Here is a 3,568-nt window from a genome sequence, read left to right on the forward strand (position 1 = left end):
GGGTTTCACCATGTTGACCAGGATGGTCTCGATCTCTTGACCTCGTGATCCACCCGCCTCGGCCTCCCAAAGTGCTGGGATTACAGGCTTGAGGCACCGCGCCCGGCTGGGCAAAGATATTTCTAACACAACATTATAAAATGTCTTCCTTGAGTGCTTAATTCCGTCAATTATTCCAGGATGATCTGGTGATACCTGGTGACTTACTATGGCTTCCAAAATGCCTCACGGAACTCAACAGGTGGACGTCTCTTATCTTTGGATTCAAGGCAGAAATGAAATGCCCAAGATGCAAAGGGGACTTGAAATGCCGGAGAGTTCAAGAAGGTATTTGCCAGTTTCCAGTGTGTAAATACTCCCATTATGGCCAATTTCGAGCTACAGCTCTGATGTCAACCAGACTGCCAATTTTTTTTGAAAATTTAGTAATCAGCTCTTTCATGCCACTTGAAGTAGGCTCCAGCGCACCAGCTCTGCCTGTCTTCATTTCTGTGAATTACCACCTGAAGTCCTGCCTTTGATGATCACATGCTTGGAATAATACTGTCGTTTTTGTTGTTGCTTTTTCAATTTATTTTCAATTGCTTCAAATTATTTTTCCCAGTACCACTCAAATGCAAGTAATTTGTTTCTTGGCTGTGGTATGGGTGTAAATTCTGCCATATGAAAGAAGAGATGTCTTATGGGGATACTCTTTCAAGTATGTCTCCTCTTGCTCTTTCTGGCATAATGCCTGATGGAAGGGAACAGCCCCTAAACAGAGACTGGGAAATATGGTAATATTTTGACTTGTAAATGCTTGTGAATGTTTCTCTCTGTCAGGATTGAACCAATAAAATGTCCTAAGATTCTTCTAGCCAAGAAGCTGTTGTATTACTTTAGGATACAAAAGAATCGCCAAACACCACGATGACTAAAACAGGGGAATAGAGGAGAGGGGAAGGTGACACTAACAATAAGAACAAAACCAAGGTATCATATTTTTCTGGTCTTTTGGACTACAAAGCACTTATGCACACATTCTCAGAGTTCTGGATATTGCATTTTAAGAGGACATTCATAAGTGGGAAAACATCCAGAGGAGACCACTTACAATAAGAAATACTTACACTGCAGGATTGTTTACAATGGGCCATGCACTCTACCAGTGGTTTTACCTGTTCGATCTTATTTAATCTTTTCATCTCTCCCATGATCTTATAGAGGAGGAGAACCATTATCAGAGATTATGATTAGCAATTTGTCTTCTGTCACATGTTTGGTGAAGAATGAAGCTGATGTTTAAAACCAAGGAGTCTGATTCCAAAAGTTGTTCTCTTAACCACTAGATATTATTGAAACCATGTTTTACCTGAAGTAGAGACTAGCCAGTGACACGCTAAATGTTTCAAGTTCTCGAAAGCCTCTCATTCCTGAAGAATTACATCTGTGAGTGTCCCCAGAAGAAGCAACTAAAACCAGAGTGTAGAAAATGCAAAAAGGCTGATGTAGAGACAAGATAGGTTCATCTTTCTTTAGCAGAAACCTGAAATGGAAGGAACTCTCTTGGGAAACCATGATTTTCTCATCATTAAGGGACGCCCAAAGGCTGGACTATAGGTTTGGGGTACTTCTAGGAAGAATATGGATGAAGAAGTGTATTTTGGATTAGATAACCTCCCTGTGCTGTCTATTGCAGTAGCCACTATCCACGTGTAGCTCTTTAAATTCAATTAACACTGAGCAAAAATTAAAATTCAGCTCCTCAGCCATAGTAGTCATGCTTCGTGTGTTGAATGGCCATCTATGACTAGTGACTATCAAGCTGGACATGTTGGGTAGACATGTCGGGTGTGCAGTTGTATAGAACATTTCCAATATTGCAGGAGGTCCAATGGCGAGTGTAGTTCTAAACTATAAAATCTGCCTTTTAGAATTCTCCGTGATTTTGAGAAAAGCAGGATGACTAATAATTTTGGTTTCGTGAATGAGAAAATTGAGGGTGGGAACTCTTCTCCTAGCCCAAGTGTTAACACAGCATGACCCTCTGATGCCTACACACACCTTGCTCCCCACTACCAAACACCTGTGTCCGCTGCTGTAGCCGCTGGGCTGTAGGTATGTAGGCAGACTCCCTTCATCATTTCCAGCGCTTCCCTTTTGTGGCCAAAGGAGAACTTGGTAATGTGCTGTTTGTTGTGTAGATAATTATCAGTTATTCCTGATTCCACTTTCATTTGCCCACAGAGCGTTTCCGGAGATCTTTGAAAGCAACTGGGCCACAACGCGCTGTGTGCAAAGAGAGGAATTATAGTGGCTGGGAGGAAAATAAATTGTGATGTCAGCTTGATTACAGTGTTAGTTACTGCTCAGTCAAAACTTTGTGACAAAGAGCCTTTCCACAGGAAATTCACTTACAGATAGCATCTACCATCTAGCACAGCACCTCCTGCTGACCATCTCGGCAGCAAAGGGAGTGCTGTGGGAGTACCTATGGTCAGCTTGGCATTGGCATCAGGGCAGATCCCTGTGGAAGATGCAAGCCTTGCCAGATTTCCTCAATCCAGCAGAATTGAAATTTATTCATCTCAACATTCAGGTAACTGATTTAAGAGGAAAAGCATTAAAGACCTGAGGTACCTGCTCAATAAATCCACACTAATCTATTATTGACTAGCTGACTTTCTAGTGGGTTCTAACCTTTATTTATAGTGTCTTAACAGTAAGTAAATCAGAAATAGTCTGTGTGGGTTGGTGTATGTTTTAATTTTGGGTAACTTTCAAGAACAAAACCCTTGTTGAGACTTCTCTGTGCCAAATAATAAGTTAGGTATTTCTATAATACTTTATCCCACTGAATTTGCATATCAACAACACAAGTTAGGTATTATCATCATCCTGATTTTATAAATGAGGAGACTTTCAAGAAAAAACACTTGTGGTGCCTTCTCTGTGCCAAATAATAAGCTAGGTATTTCTACAATACTTTATCCCACTTAATTTGCATATCAACAACACAAGTGAGTTTTATCAGCATCCTGATTTTATAAATGAGGAGACTGTGGAGTAATAAGCAGTATATCTGGACATTAACACCAAGTCTTCATATTCAAACTCCAGGGCTGTTTCTACTAATATAGTTACCTACCGTTTAGATGAACATTGGCATAAGATTTTGATTTGAATATCCTCTTCCTGGACTCCCAGGATATCTCACTGTATCTCATCAATGTCTCACTAACTTATTGCTTCCCTACGCCCCCAGATAATGTCATCAGTAACAATTTTACTCAAATGCTACCAATATGTACATTGGTCATTCTTTCTTTTTGTTTGCATAGGCACTTCCCCTACCTAAAAATATCTCCTCCCTTCCCTCATAACTCTGTATTAATCCCTGACTTTCAGGATCATTTTAGTAATATTATCACTTCAAGAAAGCCACCTGGGTCTGGGTGGGGTGGCACATGCTTGTAATCCCAGCACTTGGGAGGCCAAAGCAGGTAGAACTCCTGAGGTCAGGAGTTTGAAACCAGCCTGGCAACATGGTGAAACCCTGTCTCTACTAAAATACAAAAATTAGCTGGGT

This window comes from Cebus imitator, unplaced genomic scaffold, assembly GCF_001604975.1.
Source record: "Cebus imitator isolate Cc_AM_T3 unplaced genomic scaffold, Cebus_imitator-1.0 Scaffold19, whole genome shotgun sequence".
In the NCBI taxonomy this organism is placed as follows: Eukaryota; Metazoa; Chordata; class Mammalia; order Primates; family Cebidae; genus Cebus; species Cebus imitator.